The sequence below is a fragment of the Leuciscus leuciscus genome (genome assembly GCF_965113295.1).
Source record: "Leuciscus leuciscus genome assembly, chromosome: 25".
In the NCBI taxonomy this organism is placed as follows: Eukaryota; Metazoa; Chordata; class Actinopteri; order Cypriniformes; family Leuciscidae; genus Leuciscus; species Leuciscus leuciscus.
In genome coordinates, this window is record NC_138724.1 from 4,880,391 (window position 1) to 4,893,792 (window position 13,402).

At 36.7% G+C, this 13,402-nt stretch overlaps 2 long non-coding RNA genes across 2 annotated transcripts; both read right to left on the bottom strand.

The window, feature by feature from the left end:
- Positions 1-4,607: 4,607 nt before the first annotated feature.
- On the bottom strand, positions 4,608-8,928 carry LOC309490141. Its single transcript, XR_014202601.1, has 3 exons — positions 8,748-8,928; positions 5,311-5,482; positions 4,608-5,236 (listed from the first exon to the last, which is right to left on the bottom strand). It is a non-coding gene; the product is annotated as an uncharacterized lncRNA (long non-coding RNA).
- On the bottom strand, positions 6,986-7,690 carry LOC309491337. Its single transcript, XR_014203041.1, has 2 exons — positions 7,568-7,690; positions 6,986-7,483 (listed from the first exon to the last, which is right to left on the bottom strand). It is a non-coding gene; the product is annotated as an uncharacterized lncRNA (long non-coding RNA).
- Positions 8,929-13,402: the final 4,474 nt, after the last annotated feature.

Sequence of the window (13,402 nt, forward strand, 5' to 3'; positions counted from 1 at the left end):
AAGCTCTTTTTTCATAATTTAACTTCAAATATGCATTTTTTTATTTTTTAAAAAACATGCCAAGTGGGGACCTGAAACTCTGAACGATCTCTATCTATACAAGTGGGGACTCGATAGCCTGCAATGGAGCTGTGTGTGTGTGAACAGTGAAGTGAACTGGCAGTGAAGTCTGTCTTCATTATGTAACTATATATATATATATATATATATATATATAGTACCAGTCAAAAGTTTGGAAACATTACTATTGTTAATGTTTTTGAAAGAAGTCTCTTATGCTCATCAAGCCTGCAGTTAAAAAAACAAAAAACAAAAAAAAAACAGTAATATTATGAAATATTATTACAATTTAAAATAATGGTTCTCTTTTTTAATATACTTTTAAATGTAATTTATTTTTGTGATGCAAAGTTGAATTTTCATCAGCAAGTACTCCAGTCTTTGGTGTCTTATGATCCTTCAGAAATGAGTCTAATATGATGATTTATGATCAATGTTGGAAACAGTTGTGCTGCTTAATATTTTTTTTATAACCTGAGATACTTTTTTCAGGATTATTTGATGAATAAAAAGTTAAAAAGAACTGTATTTATTTAGAATAGAAATCTTTTGTAACAATATACACTACCGTTCAAAAGTTTGGGAACAATAACTTTTTTTTTAAAAAGAAATTAGTACTTTAATTCAACAAGGATGCGTTAAATTGATAAAAGGTGATGGTAACGATTTATATTGTTAGAAATGTTTTTATTTTGAATAAATGCTGTTTTTATGAATAAATGCTGTTAACGTTTTACTCATCAATGAATCCTGAAAAAAGTATTTCAAAAAAATATATTAAACAGCACAACTGTTTCCATCATTGATAATAACTGAGTATCAAATCATCATATTAGAATGATTTCTGAAGGATCATAAGACACCAAAGACTGGAGTACTTGCTGATGAAAATTCAGCTTTGCATCACAAAAATAAATTACATTTTAAAATATATTAAAAAAGAGAACCATTATTTTAAATTGTAATAATATTTCATAATATTACTGTTTTTTTTGTGTGTTTTTTTTTTTTAACTGCAGGCTTGATGAGCATAAGAGACTTCTTTCAAAAACATTAAAAATAGTAATGTTTCCAAACTTTTGACTGGTACTGTATATATATATATATATATATATATATATATATATATATATATATATATATATATATATATATATATATATATATATAAAACTCATCAGTTAAAAATGATTTTTTTTTAGGGAAGACCATTTAAATCTACAACGTGGTAAAAAATACAGACGGCCCGACGGCAACAGTTCAAAAGCAGAGGCGAGAATATCCTCTTATCATTCATAATATTATTTTTTCTTATTTAACGCTCTCTCTTCATAGATACTTTCTATGCTTGGTTATGCAGTCCCTAACAATTTACTTGTTATTACTTTTCTTAATAATTTCTTCTGTACCTCAGTAGCAGTTCCATACCAACAAATAATACAGAATATCATAACACTTTCAATGAAAGCACTATAAAACATCAGAAGCTTTATGTTGTGGATTTTACAGCAAAGTTATTGCTTTAAGAAATTAATTCTCTGTTGTGGCCTATTAATTAAAACATAATTTCTACTCTAAAAAATCAATAGACATGTCATTTTTTTCTGTTTCCTTTGTTTCTAGGATGTTGATGTACAGAGATATTCAGTGTTTGAAATATTGCTCAATTTAAATGCAACCAAACATATGTCGTTCGTTACCATCCAACAGTGGACCTTTCTTTAAGATCTAATTCAAAACTTTTGAGTTGCATCTGGTCATTTTGAAGAAACAAAAATGAAATACACAATTTTCTTTTAAGGTCTTTTTTCATAATATAACTTCAAATATGCAAATAATAATAATATTTTAAACATGCCAAGATGGAATATCAACTCTGAACGATTTCTACCTATACAAGTGGGGACTCGCAATAGCCTGCAATGGAACTGTGTGTGTGTGAACAGTTAAGTCTGTCTTTATTTTGTAACTATAGTTACAAAATAAAGACAGACTTAATTGAATTGAATTGCTTGAGGAAAGACCATTTAAATCTACAACGGGGTAAAAAATACAGACGGTCCGGCAGCAACAGTTCAAAAGCAGAGGCGAGAATATCCTCTTATCATTCATAAAATAATGTTTTTACTTTCTATGCTTGGTTATGCAGTCCCTAACAATTTACTTGCCATTGTTATGTGTCATTGCACACACACATACATGTCTATATTACTAACAGACCAATGTCGCTCTACACTGGCCGAGTGGGGACTCTCGGAATGATGTCTACCTATACAAGTGGGGACTTGGCTACAATGGAGCTGTGTGTGTGTGTGAACAGTGAAGTGAACTGGCAGTGAAGTCTGTCTTCATTATGTAACTATATATATATAGTATATTATATAGTATATTATATATTACGCCTTTTATCATTCATAACATTATTTTTCTTATTTAACGCTTATTTTCTCTCTTCATAGATACTTTCTATGCTTGCAGTTGATGGAGATTTGTAGGGGTGACCCCGAATAGTCGAAGATTCGATGCTTCAATTGGAGGAGCCTGATTCGACTACCGATCTCACGGTGGAATCTTCGCAGAGGTGTTATGAAACGAGGATCATGCCACTTTGGCTATATGAGGGCGCTCAATGTCTGATTTAATAAATAGAACTACCGGTTTTCTGTCAATATGTTAATATTCAGCCTATTATGATAATGCTGTATATAAAAATGTGCAAAGAAAGAAGCTTTTAATAAATATTTTTTAACGTTCTTGAATAAATCCAAACACCCCGTGACAGATTTAAGTTTCACTTTCAATCCGTGACTGACAGAGGAGCGTCTTGGCGGCAAGGATTTAAATCTTTAACAATGTCTGGGATAAGAAAATCTAAAGTGTGGATGTACACCATCAGAAAGGATATTCTCCAAGGCTGGATTTAGCATCAGGAAAACCATGATCGCACTTCTGCCGGCCAACGTTAATAAGTTGGTTTTCCACAGGACATTCTAAAAAGCTTAACGTGAAAAAAGCTTTTAAAACGCACTTTAACGTGGCTTAATGTATGTACACAGTACACACTTTATTAAGAAACCATACTATGTGCAGATAAGCAGATGAACCCAGAATATGAACGCAATGCGTTCCTCCTATAGTAAAGTGTTTTCATATTTTAATTTAACTATTTTAGGAGATTAAGTCGTTAAACGTTTTTCCACGTTAAGTGTTTTAGAATGTATTTTATCCGCGCGCACAAAAGACTCCAACGGACACAGACAGAGTGAAAGACTGGATTTGTTCTCTCGATCAGGTAACGTTAGGGTACAACTGATTTCAAAACTTTTCTGCCGGTTCTAATTTGATTTTTGGATGCTGTGAACATTTTTAGCTAAAAAGACTGTGACTCCAGTGTAGCATTTATTGAGTTTAGCATTTATAAAGTTGAAAATTCTGGCTATTATCGTTATTTTAATAATTTCTTTATTTTAATTTTATTTATTGATCTGTCAGGGTTATCTAATCTAACTATTTGTGGCTTGTGTTTTGAATATATGTTCTCCTGCACTTTAGGCATTTTGCACACATTTGCTCCTCATCTTGTGACTTGATTCTGATTTATTTCGTTTTGTATTTTTATTTGGTATATTCTCTTCTAATTTAATTTAGTAAATTAATTGTTTATTTTTTCGGTGCATTGATGTTGTGCTGTACTTAGAGCCTGCTCGCACAGGTAATTTAGCCGATTTGATTTGCATGTGAAATGTAAATCCTGTCTGCAGTGTGGCCTTTCTGGAGTTATTTATGTTATTTCTTAGTTTTATTGATCCAAAATGTTTTTATACATTTTCTTCTTTATCTTTGTGTGATTTTCTGTACATCGCGGCTTTGAAATGTTAAAGCCCCGCCCCCATACACATGATTCGACTATTAGTCGACTATAGGCAAGATTTGACGATTCTGTTTCGACTATGAAAATCCATAGTCGGGGACACCCCTAGTATAATTCATTTAAGTGTATATAGGTGCAGATTGATTGTTTATCTGGTTTATGTAGAGGTTGTTTAACGAAAGTAACCATGCCACTGGCTGTAATTACCCCAGTAGGTATCAGATCCGCCTGTTACCTTATATTGTGCATGATGTACTTTCCCCTTGCGGTTTTAGTGTAAGGCGAATTGTTAAAATTTTGCCTGTGTTAATGCCAACTGCATACATGTTGGCACATGTGTGTATTTGTATTGGAATTTGACTATTTCACCCCCATTTCCTTTAAAACAATCTATTTTGCACTACTGTTAAAACTGTTACTTGGATCCAACTCAATAAAATTAAGACAACATTTTCCAACTACTTTTTGCAAGTTTAGTGAACTAACTGATATTTTGAGTAAGGACAACTTAATAATATGCATTTCAATGTATGCGAAAAGATTAAGTAGCATTTTCAGAAAAAGCCAATAAATTAAGTACAATCAATGTCAAAAATATAATTAAAATAGGTAACATTTAAATGAAAAACTAGTTAATGTCCTCTGATTCATTAATTTTGACCAATTTGCCCTTTCTTTGTTTTGGAAGTGTAAACGGCTTCAAATAATTAGTTGCTATTATGTCAATTTCCAACATTTATTAAATCATTGCCATATCCAAACAGTAGCAATGAGCTGGACAGTATAAACAATCAATAACAACTGTATTCATGCATTAAAGAAAGCATGCCCTCAGCTAATAAAGTGCAGGTTAGTGGAACACCTTCACGGTACAGTTTCCACTGTGTACATACATAATCTTACAACATTTTAAAATTAAGTCAACAGGCACTTTTATAACAATTCACAAGCCATATTCAAAATGAGCTGTTAACAAGTGCAGAGTGACAGTCATGTCTGAGTGCCTTGGCCAGGAGCTTGTGTTTCAGAGTCATGAACTTGGGGCTTGGTTTTGGGCGCAGTGTGTCAAGTCCCACGAAAAGTCTTTGAAACACCTCAAATGTTTTGGAAAGCTTGGATGGATACTCAAGATTATGTGCATATGTCAAACCCAAGCAGTAAGCAGCATGCTTTGGCCAGATTTCCAAGATTGGTAAGGACTGGTATTCCCTCAATGATGATTCCTACTGCATCTGGCTCACGGCAGACATAGATGCTCATATTCTTCATGTTCAGGTCCTCATGAACAGTGGTCTCTGCAGCCCCCTTTGAGATAAAAGATAAAGTATTTAAGACAAACAATCTCATTTGTTGATGAAAACCAAGTCCTCCACCACTACCTGCCAAATGCTGGTTCAGTCAGTTCACATTAACAGTCAGCACAATTTAATCCAGTTCACCAGACCGAGCCAGTAATCAGAGATGAGCTCCTGTCCACTCTCTCCCATACACTCACAGAGGCGTCTCATCTCAGAGGGACATCTCTCTTCTTCACTGCACTGGCACTGGGTCCTAGTTAATACAACAATAATGAATACATTATTTGTGTTGGTAAATTCACTCCAACCCTGTAATGCCATCATTACTGTAGGTCTGTATTAGTTTATCTTTATATTTCATTATAATAATAGTAATAACAATAACAATTGAGACTATTTAAATAAATAAAAAAACTGTCTAATTAACACAAAACAAAACACACCCAGATAAGCAAGATAACTGAAAATCAAACTACTCAATTGATTACAGTTTTTCTCGATTGCTTAAACACATTTGCCCACTCTGACATCACATTTTCAAAACAGTTAACACACAGGATAAAACTGAAGCTCAATGGCCAAAATTACTCATTTTGTTTGCAAAATGCTCTAACACTCACAAAACATGCAACATAAGCAAATATTTCCATCAAACACAACAACTTGGGGTCAAATTAATTTATTCTTTCAATCAATATCATTACACAATGGACAACAAAATACAGCCATCAATATGAAATATGATACTTTACAAACTCAAATGGATACTGAAAAAAAAAGCTACTGTGGCAACCCGGAGGTGGATTTGAAGGATAATTAGCCAACTACGCCACTCAGGGAGTTACACCCAGAGAATTTAGTGTCTCTAAAAGGACACGCAAGTTCGTTCACCAATAATCGCTCAGAGACATGGGTAACAATACAAAACGGTTGACTTTATTAAGTTACACAATCACTTTAAAACAATCATTAAGATATATCAGGCTTCAGCCAAGCACAGCTCATCATAAGGGTTTGGCTCTAAGAAGATCACAGGAACACCAGCTAACTGGGGCTTACCAGCAGGGTCAGGCTATCAGAGATTAGGCTGCCTATAGCAGAGAAATCATTCCTTTCACCAGTGCACGCAAACACACGCACTCACACCATACTCCACGGATGGACACGGCACACTGTGAACACACACACCACCACCACCACTTAGAAGGGAATAGAGCCGGCCTCCCTGCCTTTGGCACCCAGATCCTGCGGCACAAGAACAGAGAAATCTTAATAAGAGTCACTAAAATACACACAGAATAATTAAAGCGCTGAATGGCCCTATGTCGATTTAAATTAAACAACAAAACCCAAAGTAAGAATTAACAAAGCTGGAAAAGAAATGTACCAGGCCTATTTGCCCTCAAATTACAAGTCATAAATTAAACAAATAAATTAAACAAAAAGAGTTAAAGAAATGCAAAAGCAAGACAATGGATTTTAGTTTACAGAAAAATAAACCAAACTGATCTCAACAGTTTACAGGAAAATACACTAAACTGGTTTTAACAGTTTACAGAAAAATAAACCAAACCGATCTCAATCAGTTTACAATAAGCAGCAAAACAAAATACAAACTAGAAAAATCAAAAGAAAAATAATAAGGTTGCATTTAATAGGATAAACCAAATAAGCCACACAAAATAAATGCACTGCAAAACAAACCCAAAAAAAGATAAAGCTCTTTACAAAATAGAAAACAAACTATATTAGAATATGCAAAGGCAAAGAGCAGAGAGTATCACTGCTATTCAAATATAAATAAAGACGACTTAAACAAAACAAAAGAAAATAGAAAATGTAAAGCAAAATCAACACAAAACAAAACAGCAATGTTATCCGTGGGCAGGACGTGAAACGCGCCCAACTAGCAGTCCCACCAGCAGTGCGAGATCTGCATGAGAAACAAATCCGTTGATTTGAACCATACGAGAGGGAATGGCGATCAAGCAATCAGCTTACGCTCTCCAACGTTTTAGGGAGAGCACCTGGAATAAAATAGAATGTCACCATTTAATATTACTATTATAGAGTCTCACCCGAACTTAGTAAACGCCTGTTAGACATACCAATGACGAATATGATGCGTGCATACTCAGGAGCGCACACACCCAACAACGGCCGTCACAGCAATAGTGCGAGACCCGCACGAGGAAACGGAACAGCTGACTCGCACTTTACGAGAGGAAATGGCAATCAAGCAATCAAGAGCTTACTAAGGTGCAAGAAAAACACACGCAACCAGGGAAAATTGGTTATTAAATTTAGAAACAATCTCAAAGTCACCAAGCGTTCCTACCTCTCTAATGTCCACACCTGATGCCGGAAGCAGCCACAGTACTGTTTGCGGCGCGTCAGTGACGTCGACAAATGACGTTGACCTCAAGCACAGGTCTATCGCACTTTATATCCCCATGGTGACAGCCAATTGATTTACGATCCACATATAATTATAAGGGAAGGTAAAGGGCTTTCCTACCACACTACCAAAGGAAACTTATGGGTGGAAATACCTTTAAAAAAATTTTTTTTTTACAATAAATATATATATACACACACAAAAATGAAGTTGTGATGTGCCCCTTCAGCTTCAAGCTCCATTATTCTCTAGGAAAAAGAGCAAATTCATAAAGCAAATTATTCCAGTCGCATGCAACTATGGTAAACAAGGTATTACAATAAAAAATCTGTACCTGCACATACTGGAATCGTGCCTCCTTTACGATGTCAGAGTTTCTTTGAAACGGACCTCTGTACAGCTGCTTCATTCTGACATGGTTTTGTTTAAGGACTCGATCTATAGTTGCCAAACTCACACTGTTTATGTGTCTAAATGCTCCCTGATCTGCAATTACTGCTGCCTGGATTTCATGCAGTCTGATTGCATTGTTTGCCACTACCATATCTACTACCATATCTACAATGGCAGACTCCTGTTCAATACTAAATATCTTTCCTCTGCCACCAGTATGTGATAATGTGTGGATTCTGCAAAAAGCATGTCAAAACTGACATTACTGTATGACAGTCACATAAATGGGATTGATAAAACATCTGCATTACTGTAGACACAGTTTGTTCTGCTAACAGGGCAATACAGTAAAGCTGAAATACACAGAAATACAGAGGTGGCATCTTTTATAGATGGATGAGGACTGATTGCTGATTGAAGAGTTGTGCAAATGAGTTTCAAACAGGTGCATAGAGATTTAAAATTATGCAAGTACTTTCTATCAGCTGTGAATAGATGTTTTCCTTTTGTTCAACACAGTGAATCCAATAGAGTTCGGGGTCTTTCAATGAGATCTGTGGTAACTGTTTTGACAAAGGGTGTGAAAAATGTGTGAAACAAATGAAAAAGTGTTAAAACATTTGCAAAAGAAGACTTCTGCTGTGCTAATAATGTGATGATGAAGATCAAGCGGATCCCAGTTTCATTTAGTGTGTCTTAGCAAATGAGAAAAACTGTAATATTGTACCTTTTAACTTTGTAACCAATTTAGCCCCGCCTGTATCAGCTCCATCAACAAGTTATTGATGCGTTGACCAGTTGCTCCTCTTGGCACTGAAGAGCTCTAGGAGCTTTGGGCTGTGCTTGTCCAGCTGTGACATAAACGCTTCTTCCAGGGGAACCGCAGTACATCTCCAGAACTCCTCGTTCACCTGTAGGACAGCGAATGTTTGACTGTTATTTAAGGGGGTTTAAAGATTAGCGGAATAAATATAGTTTTTAAAATTAAGTTATATGGACAATAGCACTGAACGACTTGGACACAAATGTCCGCATTGCAAAAAAATGAATCCCAGGGCCATTTAACTATAAAATGATGCAATCTTTGTTAACAGGCTTTCATTCTGTTGGCGAGGCTTCAAACCAAAGGCTTTTTTACCAGATGGTGCCATTTCTTCAGGTTTGGCCTATAAAGCAAATACTCACTTTATTCCTGTTTTCTGCTTCGGCATATTATTGAGCCAATTAGATAAATTATGCAGCGATAATTGTGTGGGTGTGTTGGTATGGTTGTCAGAGTGAGGTTTGTATGTGTGTAATAAAATGTGTGTGTGTGTGTGTGTGAGTGAATGAGTGAGTGAGTGAGTGAGTGAGTGAGTGAGTGAGTGTGTGTGTGTGTGTGTGTGTGTGTGTGTGTGTGTGTGTGTGTGTGTGTGTGTGTGCGCTTGTAATATCTGAGAGAGAAAAACTCTACTGCAAATCACATATCCAGGACTGCGCCCGAACTAACTCTCACTGAAAGCAGATTTTTTGAGATATCAACCTCACATTTGGAAAACAACTTGTTTAGATTTATGGCTTTGAATTTATACCAGTTTTAGAGTTCAACATGTTTCATAAAATATATATTTTATATAAAGTTTTCTTAAAGGGTTAGTTCACCCAAAAATGAAAATTCTGTCAGTAATTACTCACCCTCATGTTGTTCAACCCCGTAAGACCTTCGTTCATCTTCAGAACACAAATTAAGATATTTTTGATTAAATCTGAGAGCTGGATCACTTCTCCATACGCTTCTAAGACATTATAACTTGCTGGCCCAGAACATGTATTAAAGACATCGTTAATATAGTCCAAGTGACTACAGTGGCTCAATCTTAAGTTTATAAAGCGACGAGAATACTTTTTGTGCGCAAAAACAAACAAAAATATTGACTTTATTCCACTATTCATTTCCTTCTCTCTGGGCCTTGAGTCTTTTCACGTAGTGTAATAGCGTAGCGCGTCTGTGTTATACGTCACACACAGGCTCACTATTGGGCGACGCTGGTCATGTGTGTGATACGTGGTGATGTTCAACAAAAAGTATTCTCGTCACTTTATAAACCACTTTATAAACTTAAGATTGAGCCACTGGAGTCACTTGGACTATATTAATGATGTCTTTAATACATTTTCTGGGCCAGCAAGTTATAGTGTCCATAAGCCTATGAGGAGTGATCCAGCTCTCAGATTTAATAAAAAATATCTTAATTTGTGTTCCGAAGATGAACGAAGGTCTTACGGGGTTGGAACAACATGAGGGTGAGTAATTACTGACAGAATTTTCATTTTTGGGTGAACTAACCCTTTAAGCCCTCAGTACATCATGTTCAGTACATGTTTCTTTAAATAACTGCAACCAATTAGAAGGGTTAAAAGAGTATCAAAGAACAGGCCAATAAGGTTTGGGAGTCGCTATCAAGCACAGTCCTTTTCTGACACATGGTCACAGGAGCACATGGTGTGAGAAGAAGGCAAGATTATTTGCTTTAATAGTCTTATATAAAATGACATGAACTGTACATTACAAATATGTGTGTGTATGAAGGTGTAGAGAAGCCTTTTGGTAGGATTTTTGAAGTTTTTCTTATTTTGCATGTTCAGAAATTCTGTTTTTCTTATTGTTGCCTCAGGGCAACGTTGTGCGATAAGGAGTACTTTTCAAGGATGTCTTGGACAATACCTCACAATGGCAAATAATGTGTGACAAGAAGGGAAGATTCAGGGTTCTGGGTGCACAGGAACACCCAAAGTGATGTGCAAAAAGTGTAACGTACACCTGTGTTTCACAGCAGAGAAGAACTGCTTCACTCCGAGTGAAATCTCATTACATCAAGTACATGATACGACATGATACAAACCTATGCCTGTATCAAATCAAAATATATCAGTCATGATACAAACCTATGCTTGTTTCAAATCAAATATATTAATATGTTTCAAGTGTTTTCCCCTTTTCACTCAATGACTTCTTGACATTTCTGAAAAAGATTTGTGATTTTTTTATTGCTCTCTGAGTATTGTATCATGATGATTTTCTCTATCATTCTGTACCATTGTTGCAGAAAAAAATTTTTTTGGGGGGTGGGGGGGTAAATTATCAATAAAATGTTTCCAAATGAGCCAAGAAATGATGTGGAATAATTTTTATCATGTGCCATCAAAATGTTTTGCAGTAGAGGGTTAATATATATTAATGTCTTCAAATCAATAGTTTCCTCGTCAGTTGTTAAATAAGTGCAATGTAAATATTAATAATGACTGAATCAATAATATGTATGATTCTGTCAATAGACTCTTCAGAAATGTGTGTATAATAGCTTGGCATTTCTCAACATGAGGAAGTTGTTTGATAATGTGTTTGTGACTGATCTACAGTCTTCAGGATAATGATTTAAATAGAGAGAGTCACTTTGCATTGTCAGCACATGCTTCAGTGCTCTGAGAGTGTTTATAGTGCTGTGAGTTTAACACTTCATGACTGAGAGCAGAACAGAACACAATCTTCATCATCACACAAGACTAAACTACAGCAATGAACACAATCAACATCTTCATCTGGACCATTGCACTGTTTATTCAAGGTTTGTGTAATACCGTTTTTACAATAATGATTAATTATCTTAAAATGTGAAATATACATCATTTAAATTTTTTTCCTGTTTTCTTTCAGAGTGTAGAGGACAATATACTGTAACTCAGAGTCCATCAATACCAGCAGTTCAACCAGGAGAAGAAGTCAGAATAAACTGTAAAACCAGCAGTGATGTATTTGAGTATAATGGTTATCATTTCTTAGCCTGGTATCAGCAGAAACCTGGAGAAGCTCCTAAACTCCTCATATATTATGCAACAAGCCGTAATACTGGAACTCCATCTAGATTCAGTGGCAGTGGATCTGGCAGTGATTTTACTCTGACCATCAGTGGAGTCCAGACTGAAGATACAGGAGATTATTACTGTCAGAGTTTACACAGTGGTCCAGTGTTCACACAGTGATAAAGAGTCGTACAAAAACCTCTGTCAGTCAGACGTCACAGTGACTGCACTGATACAGCTGAGAGAAACTGCAGCTGCTGATGGAGGATCACAAACTACACAATATCAAACCTTTCACACACTTTATTCATTTATTATGATGTAGTAAGTAAACATATAATCTTATATCTCTTACTAAAGTGGACTAAAATATGAGTGGTGCTTGTTCCTGTAAAACTTCTTGTTCTTGTAAAGCCACTACAATGTAATAATTGCACTTCCATCCTTCACATTTTTATATTACTGAGTTCTTTCTGTCAGCGAGAGAGTTCCCTTTCAAGGGAACTCCCGTTGCGTCGAAACTGACGCTATGGGGAACGCTTTGCGTGATGACGTCTTGAAGCACATGTAAAATCAGTCCAATGGTGTGGCGGAACGTCAGAGGCGGGTGACGTCACGTACCAGGAAACTATAAAAGCCGGCCCGAAACAGAAAACGAAAGCTTTCTGAGTCTTCAGTTGCGCTCTGTGTTGAATCTGTCCTTGTTATTTGGTGTTGTCTGTCTATATCACATATATATATTCAGTATGGCGAGCAAGCAGCAGTTTAGAGTGTGTGTCCATCCCTGCCCGCGTTATTTAACGGGAGGTGACACACACACTCTTTGTGTTGTTTGTTTGGGAGAGGAGCATGCCCAGTCAGCACTCGAGGGTGGTGACTGTGTGCATTGCTGTGCGCTTCCGTTGCGTACGCTCCGATCCCGTTTGGCTCGGTTTAATCCCGACCGCGTTCCCGAGGGCTCGGGTCCCGCCGCGGCTGAGGCTCGGCGGCGATCTCAGACCTGGGGTTCCCAAATGGATCTGTCAGTGGATGTTGAGACGGGCTCTGCCTTATCTCAGCCTCAATCTGACAGATCCAGTGCCTCTCATCGGGGTGTGGAAGCACGCGCTGCGGTTACTTCCCCCCCGATAGAGGCACCAGTACTGCAACTATCCAGCTCTGAGGAGTTGGATGTTGTGAGTATTGTAGCTGAGTCTGAGGATTCGCCACCTCAGTCTCATGCGTTTGAGGAACTGCTCGATGTGATTACTAGAGCTGTTGACAGACTGTCTATTGAGTACACAGCCTCAGCGAAGAAGCCTTCCGTTTTTCCCCGATCTCCACACCGAGGTGTCGAGATCGTGGGGAAAACCGGTTTCATACAGAGTGTATGCACCACAAACATCCCACTATTCTTCTATTCAGAAATATAAAGAATATCGAGTTCTTCCATTCGGCCTAGCGTTATCACCCCGTACTTTCACCAAATGCATGGATGCAGCTCTGGCGCCACTGCGCCTCCAGGGTATTCGCATTATGAACTACATCGACGATTGGTTGATT